Genomic DNA, 20519 nt, shown 5'->3' with positions numbered 1-20519 from the left:
GATCCTGGTTTTATCTAAGTACTTCCCCCATTTCTTCTTTCTTTATTTTGTGCATTGTAAATTATATATTTTTTAAAATTTTACATACTAATTATTCATTGGTAATATATGCGAACAGAATCTACATTTATTATATTAACCTTGAGTCCGGTAACCTTGCTATTTATGCTTATTAGTTCCAGGAGTTTTTGTTGCTGCTGTTGTTGACTCTGATATTTTCTACATAGACAATTATATCATCTGTGAAAAAAGAAAGTTTTATTTCTTCCTTCCCAGTTTGTATACCTTTTATTTCCTTCTACTGTCTGATTATTGCACTAGATAGGACTTCCTTTTTGATATCAAATAGGAGCTATGAGAAGGGACATCATCGCCTTGATCCCCATTTTAAGGGAGGATTATCTAGTTTCTCACCATTAAGAATGGTGTCAGTGTTGGTTCACAAACTGGCCCCTGTACACAGAAGGCAAGGAAAGACCAAAGAAAGAGGCAGACCACTCCCGATTGGTAGGTGACAGATTTAATAAGCAAGGAAACGTACTTACTAGGCTGGTCTTGGGCGGCTGCAAGGTGAGTAGACCTCTAAACCTGCCCTCCAGAATCTTCAAAGTTCATACTGAGGCCTTGACAGAGTTCAGCCACGTATACCATGCAGATCGTCTCAACAACACATTGCTCTCTCAAGAGTGTCCTTAAAAATGGCCACCACTGTGGGAACAGTGGGCAAAGTGTTCATTCCAAGGACTGGGGAGAGGAGGAGCCACCTCCAGTTGCCCAGCTGTAGCTCATGGATCAGCCAGTAGTCACTTCCTCTCAGTGACCTCTTCCACTGTTAGCTATTGTTTTTTCATATATGTTTCTTACCAGATTGAGAAATTTGTATTTCTAGGTTGTTGAGAGTTTTTATCATAACTAGGCATTGGATTATGTCAAATACTCTTTCTGAATTTATTGGTATGATCATGGTTTTTCTTGTTGATGTGACGGATTGTGTTAATTGGTTTTCAAATGTTAAACTGTTCTCACATACTTAGAACAAATCCCACATAGTCACAGTGCGTGATTCTTTTAATTCATTGTTTTATTAAATTTGCTATCATTAGTTGAGGGTGTTTAATCTATGTTCACTAGTGATATTAGTCTACAATTTTCATTGCTTGTATTGTCATTATCTAGTTTTAGTATTAGAGTAATCCTGTCTTCATCAAATAAGTAGGAAGTGTTCCTTCTGCTTCTGTTTTCTGGAAGACATCATGAAGGATTGGAATCATTTCTTCCTTAAACTTTTTAGGGTCATCTACATTTTAAACAATCTTATAAACTTCTTCCCAGAATGAAGTTTCCAGAAGTGCAGTGTTCTTATCATTGGTGGCACAGGAAGAGGACTCACTGCCTCTGCAAGCCTGCAGCCAAGTGCCCCATAGTTGCCCTGGGACTGTTAGTTTCAGCAGGTGCAGCTGTTAGGAAGACAAGTTGGATATGGAGTAGAGGAAAACAGCAGTCAGCTGGGAGCCATCGGGCACATCTGTGTTTTTCTTCCCCTATGTCTTATCTTTCTCACCTTGGAGAGTAACGATGTCCGCTTTTTTTTTTTTTCTTCTTCCAAAACATGAGTACATTCCTCTTTTGGCCAATTCTACATTAGACTGCTGCTGTGTCTACAGAGAAGGAGAATCAGGAAACATAGTTCCTCATCTTAGACATCAGACAGTCCATCCCAAGGAGTGAAATAACTTGGCTAGGGTTTCCTTATTTAATGTTCTGTGTTTCTGTTAGTTTATCCTGAATAATAAGGTTTTCCCTCTATGTTTGATGATTCTACCATCCACTTACTCAGAGAAGTACTGAGGAAGTACTTCTATTGTTATGGATCAAGATCAAGATGAAGCAATATTTGGCTACCTATTAAGGGGTATAAATGCCACTTTAAGGTGAATAACATGTTTAATTTTCCTCTCTTGTGTTATATTTGTTTGTAGTATTTAATATCCATGTGTCTGGTGTCGTAAAATCAACCTGTGAACATGCAGAGCAGAAGATGGTAAAAAGGGAAAATTTTTCAGTAGAACATTTAGTTATATCAAGTGTATACCATAAGGAATCTCTCCCACTAAGATTTAAGATAAAATAAGCATTTTCTTTACCTTGCTGCACTTAGATTTTGATCTTTTTTTTTTTCATTAGTCATATGGATGACAAGAACTCTAGGAAAAATTATGTTTTGAACTTGGGAGAATGCCAAGTTTTGTACTAACTTGTTTCTGTCTAGTGTGCTCAAGGCTATTGGCCACTTGACAGAGGAGATAGAGTAGATGAGAAGTGCCCAAAATTTACCCCTTTTTTAAAATTGCACAATAGAAGGCCAAAATATCAAACCTCCACCTCAAGTTAAAAAAGACATATGGGAGGGGAGGGTATAGTTTAGTGGTAGAGTGCATGCCTAGCATGCACAGTGTCTTGGGTTCAATCCCCAGTGCCTCTATTAAAATAAATAAATAAAAACCCAATTACCCCCCCAAAAAAAGACATATTGGGCCACTTTTTGTACAAATATAATGTTTAAAAGGAATACATGTCATAGCATACAGGGGAAGAGTCCTTCCCCCTCTCTTTTCTTCATGGCTGTCAGAGTGATGGGGCCTAAGAATGAATCTGAACAGAGGGCAGACATTTTTACTTTGAGCTCTCATACAGCTCTCCCCATCCCCCAGCCCCTGGCCACAGGACAGCTGTCCTGGCCTGATAAGATCTCAGAAGGCAGCAACTTTCTGTCTTTCCTGAACTTCTGTTTTCTGATGCATGTGTGTATATATTTCCTTTCATCAGAGTTAAAAGTTCCCACTGTCTGAACTAAATGGAAGAAACCTCAGAGCAAGACTTCAACTGCTTTTGTTCCATGCTAGTCATGCTCTTCAAGCTTAAGAGGACAGGGTGAGCTACAATTACTAGAGCTGTCAGGGGAGTCGGGGGTCACAGACTTACAAATGGTAACTATTAATACAGTATGTCTTTTTTGCTTATCTGCCTCTTTTTTTTCATGAGATTGATTGGATAGAATTCTGGTATTTTGGGTCCTTTAATAAAAATTTCATTTGCAGTTTTATTAGGGTCCCACATGGTTTAATGAGGCCAAACTTTATAGCAGTGAAAAGTATGATTTTTTTCTCAGTGTTTTGTTTTCTTTGCATAAACCCTCTAAAGAACGTGCAGAAATAGTGTGTGAGGATCCAAATCTGGCCATCTCCTCACAGTTATTAGCAGAATTTTTTTCACACTTTAGAATTTAGAAACCTGAGTGCAAGAGAAAATCAATTCTCTCTTTTCCCACAGCTATGAAGTGATTAAAGTAGGATTCCAATGCAGGTACCCCTTTCTGTAGTAACTATGAGCTTTTTTCAAAATGTTAATAATGCCTTCTATAGTTTAATTGATGCCGCAGGAAGCTCTAATTTCCCTACCCAGAATGGAGTTCTATAAGGATATCTTACTCACAAAGTGGAGATCTTAATATAATTATGGATTTTAATCTTGTCATGGTTATCATACCTTATTTTTTGTATACAAATGTATAATTTAAACAAATCCATTCTGTAAAATGAAATATGTTTTTTTTTTTTAAAAAAAGCCCAGGCATTTCTATCCCCATGTTTTTCCTCTATTAGGATACTAAAGATAAAAGAGTTGAGTGTATGGGGATTTTAGGAAATACTCTTATTTTAAGCCTTGTTTTTACAGCAAGACCGAAACTCTTTTCTCCATGTTTTGCTTTTAGAAACTTTTTGGCATTTTAGAGGCATTTTCTAACTTTATTTGGAATCCACACAAGGGCTCTAAACCTCAAAGGCATGTGAGGATGAAAGGTTGAGTGCTTTGATTATAATTATAATTTTTGGTGACACAGCACCTTTCATCTGAGAATTCAAAGCTATCCACAAGAAAATACATTCATTATTCCAACACCCCTTTGAGGCTGCTAGAACCTACTTAGAGCTAGAGAAGCAGAGGCGTAAATGGGGAAAGAGAAAGATTGAAGATTTATTTTACAAAGCAGAGACACAGTCCCACCGGATACCCCAACTTTCCCTTCTGCTCTTCAGCAGTTGAAACTCACTCTGCCTAGAATGAGAAGATTATGAATGAATGTGTTATTTCTCTAGGAGCTCGTATTTAAAGGTTCAGTTTCTGCACATGCCAAACTCTGCTATGGAATGATGCTAGAATGAATATGAGGAGGGAGGGTGGGAGAAAAAGAGCCAGGCTGTAGAGAAATGACTCAGTGTTTTATCAGAAAACAGAAAGTATATTAGCAGCATGGAAACATCTTTTCAGTGAACTCAGCCCCTCATATGCAGTCTTCCAGCGAAATCTATTCCTCCAGCGAAATCTATTCTGCTTAAGCTCCATTGTGGGGGCCCTTTCATTGCTCCCCATTATCAGTGAGCTGCTTGTGCCTTCCCTCTGGACTGTCTCAGCCTTCCCGATGCCTCTGCTTCAGTCCCTCTCCTCTCAGGTCGAATCCTCACCTACAACCAAAGAGATCTTTTTAAGTATGTCTTCTTACTTTAAATCATCAATTTTTAAAATAAGATTTATTTTGCTGAACTATTTTGAAAGTACATTACCGACATCATGGCATTTCACTCCTAAATAAGTCAACAGATATCTCCTAAGAATAAAGACATCTTCCTAAATACCCATAATACAATTATTACACTTAAGAAAATGAACAATAATTCCATATTATCTAATACCCATCCCATATTCATGTGTCCTTAGTTGCTCACCCAGTGTTTTTTTTCCAGCTTTATTGAGGTATAATTAGTATATAAAGATTGTGCATAATACACACAATTGTGTTTGGATGTATGCATACAGTCATTGTTATCATTACCACAGTCATCTCTTGACCTCTTTACAGAACCAGTACGTGGCAAATACTTTTGCTTGGGACAGAACTGCCCTAACTAAAGTGCCCTTAACATAAATTTCTGTCCACATCAATTGACATTCCTTCCCCCATGCTTCCCAGCTCCACTTATGCTCATGTTATTATTTGCTGCAAATGCTGCTTCGTAGATTCCTATCACATTAAACTTTTCCTTCTTCTCCAGACACTCAGCAGACCCTTTCACCCCTCTGTAGTTTGATGACCATCATTTCCTCAGTCTGCTGTGTTCTTTTCCACCTTTCTGTTCCTTTGTCTGGCAAATCACTGTTTAGACTTAATATCATTTATTCATAGATCATCTCATTAGATCAGAAGACTAGGTTGCTGAGGTGTGTGTGTGTGTGTGTGTCTGTGTCAGCATTTCAGTTCTGTCATTACTTATAGTTCTCCATGATGGCATTCCTTGTTAAGTCTGTAGGGGAAGAAGTTGTTTTCCTTGATCCTCTTAGGATCCCTGGCTTGGTTTGAAAATTAAACTGACAAAGACATATTAACAGGAAAAAAGCACACAAATTTATTTAGTATAAATTTTCACCTGACACAGGAGCCTTCTTAAGGAAATGAAGACACCCCCAAAATAGTTAAACCTGAATGTTGTTATGCTCTGTTTGATGAAGAGAAGATAGTGGTGGGAAAATACGACAAGTCAAAGAATATGAGTTAAGTGTAGTAAACCAATGGAGACTTAGTGAGTCCTGGTGGGATTCTTCTCAGTGTCTGCTTGTCTTTGGAGGTGAGGATGCTCGTTTTCTTCAGCTGTAGAGAGGACACCTCTCAGTCAAGGATTTCATGACCTGCTTCAGAGGAGCAGGGAGCGGAAAGGTCTGAGTGGAAGGCAGACTGCTTCTGCTGTTTTCGCAGACTACTTCAGCTTAAAATACTCAGTGTGCCAAAGTACCGTATTTTGAGGTATTGTGTTCTGAATCCCATCAGGCTCCAATGTCCTTTGTGGCGACAACACATCTTACCCACTTTTGTATCCTCTGTGTGGATCTCAGTGCCTGGCACAGAGTAGGGCTGCAATCAGTATACACACAAATACACATACGAATTTATTCTGATTACTCAGTACGTATATTTAAATGACTTACCTTGAGAAGCACACAACCCAATATTACACGCTTATGTAACAGACGCTGTTTTCAATCGTATCTCAACAGTCAGTGTTCCTCTACACAGCTATGACTTCCTACTCCTAGTACCTGCAGCTCTCTGCCACAAGCCTTTTTTTGGATCGGAACTACATACTTAAACAGCGTTAAAGTCACCATAACAAGAAGATGGCCCCTGCAGGAGTAGCTCTGAGTCATCATGAATGGGGAGTTGCTATATAAATACTGCAGCCTCCTCTCCCTTTAGTGGGAAAAAATGCGGAGGAACATTTTCATGCTGTCTCCCAGAGGCTGGCAGAGGGACTGAGCCCCTGTTTCCACAGCAGCAGCCTCTCACTGCTACACTCTGTACTGACTTACAGCCTTCTTTGTCTCACCGCCCGCTTTCCTGCTAGAAGTTTCTAAGTCCTTCTACATAATAACCACTTCCTCTGAAATCCCTGTTGCAGGACCTGCTCTGGAAGAACCCTCCCTAAGGCAGCTTGTTGTTTTAGCCCACAGAGCTGTCATTATGGACTCATAAATATCAATTACACCGAGCTGCCTTTACAGGATGTCTCATACAGTTTAGTAGGAACATGTCATGAGGCCATACGGTGGAGACTATGTTTTAAGTTTGTACACCAAGCAGGAAATTACTCTTCTGATCAAAAGGATTTAAAAATATCTCTCTTAATGCCATAAGGTGCAGAATGTTGTACACAAAATAATCCAGTGATCCAAGAGAATAAAGGCAGGGTAGAGCAGATGCTCGGATTAAAGAGAGATCTGTGGAGTCAGTCCAAAGTTGTTTCTGGCCTGAGTGAGGCAAGTGGGCAGCCAGCACTGTAGAACAAATAGGAAGAAAGCGAAACATCAGCAGAACTCAATAAAGGACATTCTTTGTCCAAGGTCTTCAGTTAACACTGAGCGTAAGGATTCTGAGGCAACAACTTCAGCCCCAGAAACCCAGGACAAGCCACTGAGTTGCATCTGGGAAGGAGCACACATGCGTACAAAGGCAAATTCAAGAGCAGACGTACCCCAGAGCTTGACACAGTATCTGGCATGTAGTCAACGTGCAGTAAATGAAAGAAGTGAGTGAAGTTTACAGGAGCCAGGGCAGAGTCCCTCCGTTAAGCTCTGCTCACTGGTGATAACTAACGGTTATTTGTCAAAGTGCAAGCTAAGTGGCACCTACAGCAGAGTCACCAGAAAAAAAAATTTGTAATGCAGATGACTGAGCATCACCCAGAATTACCGAACCTGAAATTCTCAGCAGTGGCCTTGACAAAATAATGGCTTGATCATTACAGAAAATGAATAGCTAACATTTACTGAGTGTATTAATTGCCAAGCACTGTTCTGATCACTTTACATGCATTAATTATTTTAAAATCCATAAAATCTCCATGAAAAAAGTAGTAGTAGTAACCCCATTTTATCAATGAGGTGCCTGACACAAGGCAAGGTTAAAGATCTTTTCCAAGGTTATGCAGTTAGTAGTGAAAAAGCTGGGATTTGAACCCAAGATGCCAAGTTCCACAATACTTGCTCTAAACTAAAATATGATGTTGCCTCTCCCTTAAAATTGTTCATTACAGTACCTAGTCTGTTTATATCTCAGAGTGGCTGTGAGGGGACTCAGGATACACCTGTTTAAATGCACACATAAGGGAAAGGTATTCAATTAGGCACAAATAATTGTTAACTCTATAATGAGACTTATTTCTCAGGGCATGAAAAACAAAAGCCAAGCAAGAGGGAAAGGTTCTGAATATGACAATGGTCATGATATGTAACCTATATTGTGACCTACTTTCATATTTGTTTTTATGACCATAAAAGACACTTTAATGCTTGCTACATCTTGATCTCTTGCACAGCCTTGAAAATCATCTAGCATGGGTACCATTACCATGCTACAGATGTGAAAACTGAGTCTCAGTGAAATTAAGTGCTATCTCCTGTCTACACAGCTACTATGTAGTGGATCCAGAATTTAAATTCAGCTCTCACATGTAGTTATCTGCCCACCATGGGGTAAAAGGAAGATGTGAGTGAGTCAGAGAATGGGAAAGAATGAAAATATCGAAACATCTGTAACAATTTAAACTCAGTGTTGCATATCTATTACCAGCAAAAAGGGTACTTGTTGATGGTCCCTTAAGGATGCTAGCAAAGTGCAAGATGGATAAATGACAGTTCTTTTGAACTATTCGGCTGGTCCTTTGTAAAACGAACTGGCCTCTGTAGTTTAGTTTACCAACAGTAATGGTGCTACAGTCCATACTTTAGTATTTTGGTCATGACATTTTCAAAGTTGAAATGGTTTAAATGTGTAGACACTGTGCTTTGGCATACTCAAAGTATTAGCTTTTAAATTAAAACTAAAAAAAGGCTTGACATTCTCAGTCAAATTTAGCTCTTCCTAAATACAGTATTTAAAGGTGGTAAGTGAATTTTAACCTTTCACAGAAAGACATTGGAAAACCAACATATATCATGTTAAAATTGTCTCTGTGTTTTCTTTCAGGCATTTTTAAAATGTAATATCTGCCTCCTTCCTCTTACACTATCCACCCACACACTCATACCTACTTAAATCCTCTGGTCCCCAAACTTACCATCTACATTCCTTATTCTATATCTGCTCCTCTATTTCTTTTGCCAGGAAGAGTCCCCCTCCTTCTCTACTCTGTCAGGCTCAATGTGTCGTTTAACTATTTGCTCTTACATCACCTTTGAAAGATCTCTCTCTCCTCCCCTCTCTCCCTTTACACTGACAGGTTCTGCAAAGAATTTGAATCAGTTTCCAGACGAAAATGGTTGCGTTCCGTGTGATCATGAGACACTGTTTACCAACCTCTATTAGTACTTCCCTCACATAGGTACAATTGGGAGTAAGCATGTGTCTTTCTCATTTCATCATGTGCTCCTTGAGGGCAGGAGCTGACTCTCGTTTATTCCCACTAGAGCCCTAGTGCAGCTGATAGATGGCAGGTTCTCAGGTCGTGACTGTCTGGCACGCACTGAATAATGATGCTGTGTTTTCCCCTCCTCTTTAATGGAACCATTAGAGCGATGATAATGAGGAGTTAGAAGTAGCTGTCAGTTCCTCTCTTCATTGACAAGTGTCAGGCCAATATGTGATTTCCTCAGAGGATATTGTCCAAATGCGACTAATATGCAACAAATTGCTCACTAGCAAACCTTGCCCCAGTTTCCATTATGAGTTCTATAATGTGTTTTCAGGTGGCTCTGCCAACTCTGAGAGATGTGGACACACATAAACCACACACACTCATGCCTCATTGCCAATTCCAGAGAGGCAGCCCAAAGCCCTTAGTCACATCGTCTGAATCTCTCATTTCTGCCCCCATTCCTGCTGCCTCAGCTTGTTTGGTACACCTCTTTCCTTCAGACTCCCATGCTGGATCTCACCGGCTTCAAGAGAAATTATAAGGCATGCTTAACTCTTTGAATCATATTTTCAGAGCTGTAGGAGAGAAGTAAGGACATAGTTTGTGCCTGAAGTCATGTCAGTGTGGGACATGCTAAATTGAAGCCCTTCCTTTTAAGTCAAAGAGACTTTTCTTTTTACAGCACTAAGTTACTGCCTCTCAGTCCCCATGTTTGTTTAGAGTCACAATCACAAATGTTTGTAACCACCAATAAAGTAAAGAAGCCGACTAGAGCAAGACAATAGGGTATGTGGGGGTACCTGGCTGGGTAGGGTGGATGTCCATCCTGATGGCATCCCCATTCAATTTTTAAGCACTGTGTGGGCTAAACCAAGCATATTCATTGTCAAGTGCATTCCCGGGATCATCATTTTGTAACCAAGACTGGTTTGTCTATCTAAAATACTCCATAAACTCTAAAACCAGGAAGAAAACAGAATATATTGCAGTGGTATAAAGTGTTAAAAATGAGTTAAAGGGTTTATATAAATGAATGAATTCAGGTCCACAGTAGACCAGGAAAAGAAAACAGGACAACATAACACATAAACGTAAGTACAAATTTTGTAATTTTTCTGTTAATTATATTTTTATTAATTACCAGAGGGACAAAAAGGAAAATGTGTAAAATGCATTTAAGATTTAGAAAATTACTATGAAACAAGCCATTCAGTTGAAAAACAATGTAACCATTGGCTTTAAAGTCCTGTTTAAGCATCTCTAAAATTCAGTCACCTTTTCCTCCTCAGAAATAACCACTGTCCCAAGATGTGTGTTTATCATGCCCTTGCTTTGTATTCATAAGCAATATCTTACTTGGTTTTTAATGTTTTTAAACTTTTCATAAATGACAGCATATTCCGTGTGTTATTTTACAACATTCTTTGTTTGCTTAACCTTGTGCTCCTACTAATCATTCATGCTTTTAGTGTGCTTGCATCCATCCTTTTTTATTGCTTTATAGGCCATTATTAATCCATCACTGTGCACTACTCAGAAAAGTACAGCTTAAAGCATCTTGTACATGGCTGCTGGAGCTTTTATGCAAGTTTCTCTATGGCTTCTTAAGAGGGAAATGGTGGGGTCACAGGTACATTGAACACCTTGTGCAATGCTGCACAAACTCTTGATCTCACCTATTAACTCAGAAAATGGCTCTGATAAAGTCTCTTGATAGTTGACCTGCTTTGTTTTGGCAACACCACTTCTTAAAGATGCATCATTCATCTCTCATTTCCTGCCCCCGGGTCTTTCTGAAGAATCAGTGGGAGACACCTGCAGGGCCTTGCTCAATACTCACCATACCTTCTTGCATGTATGCCCCTGTCTTAGGCCAGCACACCCACCCGGTATGCATAACTCTGACTCTACGGGACAAGGGCAAACTGCTTTCAGAAGTTCTTGTGCCAGTTTACACTCTCACCACCATTTTCCATCTGCCAAAACATAATACTGTCAGACTCTGTGCTTTGTCACTTCACCAGTCTGGGATCTCAGTGGTTACGGGTATCTCAGTGGATTTCATCATTCATTTCCTTGAACATCAATGAGGTTGACCGTCTTTTCACACATTTGGCAGCTATTCTGTGCACACAGGTACACTTCCTATGTGAAAGGTCTGTTGAAGGTGTTTATCTGTTAATCTACCAGGCTGATTTTTTTCTAATAGAATTGAAATCATTGTTTATAAATTTTAAGTACATGTGAAATCTGAAATGTAAATTCAGATTTATATTTTATAAAACTATCCTCTCACAGTTTGCACCTCTGTTTTCTCTTTTGATGTTTTTGGATGAGCAGGTGTATCTGATTTATTGTTATGGGGATTACTAATATTTTCCTTTCCTTTTAGAATGTTCTTTGTTTTGATTGAAAAGTTTCTTTCCAGCCTGAGGTAAAAAAGCTTCTATATTACTTTCTACAAATTGAATAATTTTGTTCTCATCTTTAGGTAGTTAATTCACATAGAATTAATAATTTTACATCATGGCATCAAGTATGGTTCTGAATTTATTTTATTGTAACATGGAATACCAACCCTCCCAGAACAATTTGTACGAATATTCTTACTTCTACTAATCTGATATGCCAGCTGTTCCATAGTGAAGCTTACAAACAGTCAGGGATCTTTACCCTTGCTTTTATTCTTTCCTGTAAATCTTTATCTCTACTTTATGGTGAAGACATAATGTCTTAATTAATCTATGCTTATAATAGTATTTATTATATGGTAAAGCAAGTTCTCGTATTCTTTATCTTCTACAAAAATGTCTTTATTATCCTTGACTCTCTGCCTTTCTATAAAGATTTTTGTAGTCATATTGCCAACTTCCAAAATATTCTGTCAGGAACTGTTTGCATAATTTTTTGAAATTATGACCTGACTTAGGAAAGATTAATTATGATATTAAATTTTCCAATCCAGGAATACTATAATTTCTCTTTATATCAAGGTTTCCTTTTATTTAATAATGTTTTTATAATTCTCTTGATAACTATACAAACCTTTCATTATATTTATCCCAAAATTATGTATATTTTAATATTATATAAAAGATACTATTTAAAATTATATATTAAAATATTTTCCTAGTGAGATGTGATTAATTTTTGTATTATTAATTTTTTATGCAATAAGAAGACAATCTCTCTATTAATTCTAGTTGTATATCTGTGGATTATATTATTTTAAGAATTATGCCATTATTTAGGAATGAGAGATGGGTTTCTCTTTTTATTTCATATTCATTATACTTGCTTCTACTTCCCTATAAAACTTGATACGATATCCAGTGGAACGATAAATCCACGTGGGTATGATGTGCATCCATGCCTGTTTTCTGATCTTACAGGGAGTGTGTTCAGTAATTTACCATTAAATATAATGGGTGTATTTAATTTTGTAGATATTTTCATCAGAATGATGAAATGGAATTCTGTTCCTAAAATAGCCAGAATTTTGCTTTGCCTTATTTTTTTGTTTTATTTTGTTTTCAATCAGTGATTGTTGACTTTTATTAAATTCTTTTACTGTATCTATTGAGTTAATAATATGCCTTTTTTCTGTTAGTATATGAATGAGGTATTGGTGAAACTTCTAGCTGTATATAAAAATATAAACTTCATCCCAGATACACAGCTAAATTTCCACTTTCCAGCCTCCCTTTCAGTTACACGTGGCCAGGTACTGGGTTTTAGCTAACAGGATGTAAATAGAAATGGACCATTTTGCTATCAGGCCTGGCCTTGTACATCCCCCTGGCTTTCTCCTCCATCATCTTTCTCAGTTCTAGCTGGTGGGGATGCCAATTGCATATAACCATGGCACACTTGAAGCAAAGGCAGCAAAGCCTCCCTTAGGTCAAGTCTTTGAAAGTGGTCTATATTTTTAATGTTATGAGACTGTTCACATGTTATTTTTCTTCTTGGATCAGTTTTATTGAGATATGCGTTTCTAAACAGTTGTCGATTTCATGTAAGTTTTCCAAATTTTGACATAATTTTGTAACGTTCTCTTATTAAGTATATCATGTCTGTAGTATCTGTACTTCTATCTCCTTCTAAAATTCTAATATCTATTGTTTATTTTGTCTTTTAAAAGAAACAATTTTTGGATTTGCCTATTCTCCAAATTTGTTTTATTTATGTTTTATTAATCTTGATTTTTATCCTCATTGTTTCATTCTACCTGGCTGTTTCTGGTTTGTTCTACTATTCTTTACATAAATTCCGCAGACCAGAGACATAGATCATTAATTTAAAACTGCCTTTTCTAATATGAAAACTACACTGTATATTTTCTTCAACATACTGCTTAGCTATAACTCTAAAGTTTTTAATGTGATATGTTATAGTTGAATTCTCAATATTTTAAAATTTATTTCATAATTGATTCTTTGATGAATGAGTTATTAATACATATACTTTTAAATTTATTCATGTATTATGGATTTTTACCAAAATTACATATGCTCATAAAATGTATTCTGTAAGTTACCAGTTATTTTGGAGACTACATAAATGGCTAATACGTAGTCAGTTTTTGCTAATTTATGTGCTTAAAAAGAATGTGTATTGTGCAACTGTTAGATGTTTTATATGTTGTCGTTAGGTATAGGATTTCCAGATAAAATGCAGGATGCCAGGTTAAATTTGAATTTTTGGTACACACATTTTTATGTTGCAGAATATTTGTTGTGTATCTGAATTCAAATTTAAGAAGGCATTTTATGTTTTTCTTCTCTTGCTAAGTCTGGCAGTCTTAATTAAATCAGTCCTATTAATTTTGTTGTTTTAATCTTCCATATTATTATTTTTGTCTGCTTGATCTGTTAGTGAGAGGGGATGTTAAAACTTTTCTTATAATTTTGGATTTATCAAAGTCTTCTTGTATTTGTGTCAAGTTTCACTTTATACCATTTGAAACTATATCATTGCATACAGGCAAATTCACACTTTTTTATGTTTCACATAAACTTAGTATTTTTTCTTAAATTATTTATTGATCCCCTTGAGATTTAGGAATGATTTTTTGCCTTGCAGTCCATTTTCCCTGGTGTTCATATAGCCATAACAGCTTTCTGTTCCTTTACATTTCATTCATTCACTCATTTAACACATTATTTATTGAGTATCTATTATATTCTATGTACATATCAAAGAAAAACAAAAGAATAAGAAATAAAAATAAGTTCCTGATCTCACAAAGCCTGCATCCTAGTGGTACAAGATAAACAAATTAGTAAAATACATACTGCATTATATGATGCCACATACTATAAAGCAAAATAATCTGAGAAGAGAGAGGGAGTGCCAAGATCGGCCTCATTGCTCTCACAAAAATACAAAGATTAGATTGAGAGATGACAGGTGAGCGATGGTCTGAGTTTTCCTAGTTTATTTTAGTGGCTCAGAAAACAAGCAACAAAAACTTAGAGTTTGGTTCTGATGATCCCAAGGAAAACAGGCACACTTGAGGTTGTCACTATTGGAGGATGTGGTGGATAGGTACTTGCTGTAATGATTCAGAGTTCTAGGGCCTCATCTTCACTTCCATTAGTAACAATTGAAAATTGAGTAATAGGCAGGCCCTTTCAGAACACAAAAGATGCCTGCTGTCCTCTTTAGTTCCTGACCCTGGAGGTAAGGAGTGACATGGCTGCATGCATAAATAGAGGGAATATAAGCAGACCATAGCAAAACCCAGAGGTAAACATTTCATTGTCAATCCAAGGGTCACTGATCTTAACCCTGTGCTCTTTGCATTTTAAATATTTATTCAACACTTACAGAGCTGAACAATGCTTAGCATTCTGAAAATTACTCTTTAAAAAAATTAATTTGAACCTCTTCCTTATGAAAAATAGTGCAAAATTTACACACAACATAAAAGACAACTTAATAAATTTTTATAGCTTGAAAACTAATGTAATACCACTCAAGTCCAGAATTATAATATTACCAAAGCCTTAGGAGTCCTCATTGGGACTGACTGTAAGCCCCTCATGGGGTTGCATTTGAGTCCCAATGCACTGAGCCTGTAGTATGTCTTATTTTGCTTTTTCACTCCGTGTTGACAGCACATGCTGTGTGTTGTGTAACATGTCTTTCATTTCCTGAAGTCATGAAGATGTTGTCTTGAGGTCACACTGAAAAAGAGTAGCCAAGCCAGGAGCAAATCCGAGTTTGAGGAGTTCAACACTGACCTTCCCTCCTCACTGCCAGGAGGATGCTAGTCCCGTCTGAAAACATAGATTTAAAAAAGCAAAAATAAAACAAAAACTTCGCCCAAACAAAGACTTATGCACTGGAAATATGGAGCAGTCATCATTAGAGTTGTACAGTGTCGAGAGTGTGGACGAGTCATTTGTCATTTCTTATTAATGAGTTAGCTCCAGCCTTGGGTGAACAGGGGGGAATAAACAAGTACTTCGGAGCAGTCTGCTTAGCAGGGTGGAACGAATTCTGCAGCCTCGGGCGCTGGGTAGTGTTCAGTAAATTATCTTTGCCCATGAACTAAATGGTACCCCTTAAAGAGTTCACTCGCCTCACATGGATGAGCAGTTTACATCAGATAACAGATTCCTCACCTCCAGGAACCCGCCTGCTGCTGTTATCTCAGAGATTTGTCACTGTCCTTTCACTTAGATTTCTGGATCAGGCTGGGGAATTGGATGGCTTTGAAGGCATAGACGATTTTTCCTTTGCCAATCTTCCAGACATGAATGTGCATATGGTGAACTGCTTATGGGAGGGAAAAAAGATGGTTTAGAAATGTTTTGAGAGATGGAAGGACACATGTTCTTATTTCATGTAGTGCGTCACCATGCTGTGCTGTGATTTGGGGTTCTGGAAAAAAATTAAACAAAGCACATTTATAATTGATGTATCAATAGTGATAAGTTAACTTTAGTGACATTTATGTTTAGTATCTAGTATCTATGCATCTTATATACTTGTACACAATAAAATGCTTTAAAGTACTCAACTTTCATGTATCAAACACAGGCACATGTATACATGTATGTTAATTTGTTTAACTTTCAGTGAACAGATGGTAGATATTACTAGACAAATTTTAAATGTGTGGAAACTGAGGTTTAGAGAAGTTAATCATGCCTGAATTTACACAAATGATAAGTGGTAGAAATGAACTTAAACTCATATTGATGTAAAGTTCATGCTCTTAAATGCACTGAAACTTAGTACTTAATGGACTAAGACCAGAAATGTGGTAGATTAAAAAGACACTGGAAATGTCAGCTATCTTGATTCTGGTAGTGGTTTCATTGGTGTGCATGTATCTATCAGAATTCACCAAATTGTACATCTGAAATATGTGTAGTTTACAGGAATCATACCACAATAAAGGTGTTAAAACAAAAAGACACAAAAATGGAAGCTGATTTGGTGTTTGGAAAATACATTGCAAGTAATGAAATTCAAGAATAACACTAAAAAGAGAACAAATGTTAATTAAACCTTTCAACATATGAAAAATGGGGTATAGTTAATAAATTGAACTGGTCACAGATCAACTTAAAATTAAAGGAAATGAATACTGAAATAGTTTGTCTTGGTTTAGCACTATTTTTGGCAAATTTCACAGTGGCAGTTTAAGTGTGTGTGTGCCTGTGTGTGTATAATAGTGCTTTATGAGTCATTTTGGATTTGATATTCACAACAAAACCAGCAAGGTTAATTACATTCCCAATTTACATGTGAGTAAACTGAGGCAGAAAGAGACTGCATTCACTTCAGAAGGTCACAAATTTAACATGTATTCAAGTCAGGTTTTAAAACCAGGTCCATTTGGTGTCAATTTCAGTGATTTTTTTCCCTCCTTATCTACTGATATCTTTGTCAAGTGTAGAGATGCTTACTAGTTATTCTGACATCTTAGTGAAAGATCGGTGTATCAGTGAAGCTTAGGAGTGAGGATGGTCAGGAAAATACCTTCTACAGGCTATGCTTTGGCAAGGAAGTGCTGAACTTTAAATTACTTTTATTATTTTCAAATTGATTAACATTTAGACAGGAAAAATATGAAGGAATAGTTGAGAAGTCGACGCTGTGCCTTTGTGATGCTTAAAATTTCATGAAGAATCACTCTCCTGTGGTACAGCTGTCTCTTTTGTTTAAAATCATCTTAATTCCACAAGTGTTTATCAATTTCCATTGCTTTTGCAATTCTATTCAGACTTGCAATGGAAAGTGGACTTTCAAACTTCTTTTGACATAAAAATGCAACTTTTTCTTTGCCCTTTCTGGGGGAGGTTTGAATCTTTTCTGGATTATTCAAAACACCCTCTCGTTCTGAGATCAGATACCTGACCATTGTATTTCTGAAGAAAAATCCTCTCTGACCTTGAAAAATAGAGAAGGAGACCAGCTTTTGTGTTTGAAATGATTTGGGCTCCAGATTTTGCATATAATAAAAATTCTGCTGGAGCAGACACCCAAGGCTATTATGGAAGATAAGAAGAAAACAGAGTTTTTAAAGGGGAGGGGCTTGGTTCTAAAGTTTAAGACGCAGGGGAGGAGGGGAATGGAGAGATAGCTGGATGCCAGGAGTCCCAGAACTGGATCTGAGCCTGAAGGGTGAGTGTCAGCTGGTGAGTTTGCAGGAGGGCCCATGTGAGAAGCATCACTAGGTGCTTGGGGCTGTGGTGGGTTAGTCATGTCCTTAAGGGATTGGAGCTTCTTGCTCACTTGAGCCCAGGTGTGTGCTGGCTGACTAATCATTTTTCAAGTAATAGAGAAATCCATGCTATTGATAATGCATGTGTTCTCACCAGCCATGGACTAGCCACTTCAGCAATGGGAGTGAGGTCCAGATGGTGCCACAGTGCTTTCCTGGACCCTTCCAGGTACTTTCTACGAGTGCCCCTGTGCACTTGCCTCCTCCAACTGCTAAGAACATCTGCAGGAATGAAAGGAGACCTCTGCACCCCTGTCAGGAAAGGAGTGATTTCTTCACTGTCTGGCGTTGAACTGGGCTGTGTATGGTCTCTCTGTACGTCCCCTGTACGTCACCGGTGCCTGCCTCACCTGTGCTTGCTCACGTGACTGACCTTCCTGCGTACTTGCCTCAGGCCCCAGCTAATGATTGTTCTAGCTTTAGACCAGAACTCCACTATGCTTTTCAAGGGGGCAGTGAGGGGTATGCCTCTCTGCTGGTTTCCCTGGTAACCGATGAGCCATCCTGACTTAATTCCCCCTATAACTGGTAACCTCCCCTGCCTCCAGGAGCTAAGACTGCCGCTATGTCCTGCTCGCACCTGGCACATGGCGGGGTATCACTCCAGGACCTTGCTTCAGAAGCTGGGAAGTACAGGCCTTGTAGGCCTATGGGGGTGCAGCTCAACAGGCATATATGAGCATCCAGAGCTGCTACATACAGTGCAGCTGGATTACAGAGATCACGGGGAGGAGAGGATGCTGTAAATCATCATTCACTGGGCATCGTAAGGATGGATGATGAATTCCATTGTAAGGATGGGATTACAGTAAAACTACTGTGTGCCAGGCATTGCTATAGTAACTATATTTTTTATGTTTGTAATTCCCTCTTTTTGAAATTCTCAGGATTATACAGTGAGGTAGATATTTTCATCTCCACTTTAAAAATAGAATGAATTGAAGCTTCAAAAGGTTACAAAACTTGCTTATGATCACTCTCATCCAATGAAAGAATCAGGATCATACACTTTGTTGGTCTAGCATCAAAGCCCTCTTTTATGATACAACACTGTTTCTTTGTGCTAATTCTCTGAGTGGCTTTAGGCAAATTATTTAACTGCTTTGGACCTAAAACCACACAACTGAGGAGGTGGAACAAAATGATTATCCATTACAGTTTCTTACAGCTTTGCATTCCAGGCCAGAAGTGAAGAGGAGTGGGCTACCTTTGCAAATGTCTTCCCCTTGAATAACAGATGCTAGCATGTGTTGAAACAACCAACTAAGTATATCAAAACTATTTAACCTTGTCCCCTCCCTCTCTCTCATTCTTACTTTGCTGTGTGTACTTTTCTTGGAGATTCCAGGAGGTGGGAGTGCAACAGGGCTCTTAGAACAAAAGCAGCCTTGCTTTAAGTTTGCTCCTTGGATTAGAAGGTATTTACCCTTGTCCTTGGCAGGTAATGGAACTGTGGTACTTTCAAATCTATCCTTCTTTCACCATCATCAGGAAATAGACAAGTTCTAAATGTATTTAGGGGACGCTTGATTGCTTCCTCTCCTTTCTAAGTGAGGCTTGGCTTAAGGGTCATGGTTGATGTGGGAACGACAAATGGAGGATGCTTCCCAGAGTGTTTCCCATAGTGAATCATGCCAGCTCCTCTGTCACCCCCAGGTTGTCTGGCTGGATTGATACAGAAGGCTTTATGATTTGGAAAAAGATAACCAAAGATAAATTCCACAGCATCGCGTAATGAGGCAGGAGAGGGTGGAAGACCAAGAAACTCTAATGTCATTTCAGAATCCTTCCTCTGAGTCGGCTCCTAAAAGTGAAGGTCACGCAGTAGTCAAGGCGAAATAATAGCAGGCTCTGAATAGAGATGTCCCTTAGATTTAACCAGTGAAGGGAGAAAGGAAAATAAGGGATAGCAAACATCTTTCACAATCCGGAGTGCCTCTCCTCTAATGTGTTGCTAAGCCCTGTCACCTGCTACACTGAGATGGGGAATGTGGTGGCCCCTCAGGATGTGTGGTGTTCCCCCGGAGGACACATTTTGGGTGACACTGTCACATCCCCATCTCCTACCGTCTGGCCAGCCTGAGAAGGTCAGACTGGGAAAAAACAAAACAAACAAACAAACTGAAAGTCAAAGCCTTGGCTTCTAGATTTACTCAGATGAAAGAGAAAGAGGGGGAATGAATATGAATCTGTCTCCATTTTCAGTCCCTGCACACATATTTGAAAGCATCCTTGCTCTTGATATGATGTAATTCATCAGCTGATGGCATGCTTGCCTTACTCTTGTGTTTTCTGTCTGATCCACCAGCCTCCTCCTGTGGTTCTACATGTTCTACAGTGTGTTCTGGGATGGTCAATAGAGAATTGCAAAAGGATGGAATGGAAAAATAAAAAGGCTCAAGTCTTAGCACACCATTTACTAACTGTGAGGTTGAAGATCTCTAGCAAGTGGGTGTGCACAGGATGAAACAAGATACTTCACTTGTGGCTGGAGACACAGAATCCAGGTGAAATGTGAGTCATATTTGAGGAGAGGGGACAAAATGAAGCATCGTGTCTGCAGTGCAGTTGTTGCGTGGAAGACCAGAACTAAGTCCATGGATCAGGGTGTCTGAGGACAGATGGGCAGTAGAAGACAAAACAAAACACAGCTTACAATGAAGTTCGTGTTCAGTCAAAGTGGAGTATAAAGAGTCCGTCCAGTTCGGAGTCCAGGCTTTCTCCCCAAGGAAAGCTGTGTTTTGGACTAGGTTGGTGTCTAGCAGTAGCATTCAGCCAGGAAATGCAGTGGAGCTGGAGAGGAGCTGAAGGGCTTG

The 20519-nt window shown here is 38.4% G+C and overlaps 1 long non-coding RNA gene across 1 annotated transcript in view; it reads left to right on the top strand.

The window, feature by feature from the left end:
• The window catches only part of LOC140689325 (uncharacterized), a 127408-nt gene that overhangs the window by 8458 nt on the left and 98431 nt on the right, over positions 1-20519 (top strand). The gene's annotated exons all lie outside the window — the stretch shown is intronic.

Source organism: Vicugna pacos, chromosome 25 (assembly GCF_048564905.1).
Source record: "Vicugna pacos chromosome 25, VicPac4, whole genome shotgun sequence".
In the NCBI taxonomy this organism is placed as follows: Eukaryota; Metazoa; Chordata; class Mammalia; order Artiodactyla; family Camelidae; genus Vicugna; species Vicugna pacos.
Note: the sequence above shows the minus strand (reverse complement) of the source record. Positions and strands in the feature narration are given on the sequence as shown.